The sequence below is a fragment of the Macadamia integrifolia genome, chromosome 7 (assembly GCF_013358625.1).
Source record: "Macadamia integrifolia cultivar HAES 741 chromosome 7, SCU_Mint_v3, whole genome shotgun sequence".
NCBI lineage: Eukaryota > Viridiplantae > Streptophyta > Magnoliopsida > Proteales > Proteaceae > Macadamia > Macadamia integrifolia.
This window is the reverse complement of record NC_056563.1, coordinates 24772909-24773353: the sequence shown is the minus strand read 5'-3', so window position 1 is coordinate 24773353 and position 445 is coordinate 24772909. Positions and strand designations below refer to the sequence as shown.

The 445-nt window shown below is 33.5% G+C and overlaps 1 pseudogene; it reads left to right on the top strand.

Annotated features, from left to right (window-relative positions):
• The window catches only part of LOC122083313, a 7655-nt pseudogene that overhangs the window by 3039 nt on the left and 4171 nt on the right, over nucleotides 1-445 (top strand).

The window sequence follows — 445 nt, the reverse complement described above, 5'->3', positions numbered from 1 at the left end:
GGGGGGGGGGGACATAATGACATTAAGAAAACCAATTAGGTTGTCTCACAGGTGCAATGAAAAGAAATGAAAAAGGTTAATGTACCTGACCTTTTCCTTGTTGACATTTAGAAAGTGTGAAGAAATGTGTTCCGTTGCTCTGCCTTCCCCTTCAAGAAAAAAAAAAAAAAAAAACCATTTGGCGTACAGAAAGTTGTAAAATAGTTTAGAACCATCTATTGTCAAATTGTATGTAGATTTTGTAATAACTAGGCTTCAGAGGCCACGCATTTTAGAGTGGAAAAAAAATTTTCTGATTTTCTTAGAAAATGATCTCATATTTATAACTAACTGCCTAATGCAGACCAGGTTTTTGGACTGGTACTGACCCAATTTAAACAGACCTTATAATACCTTTATTGTTGGAAGCAAACCTAAACCTTTTTAGAGATTTTTTTTTTTTTTT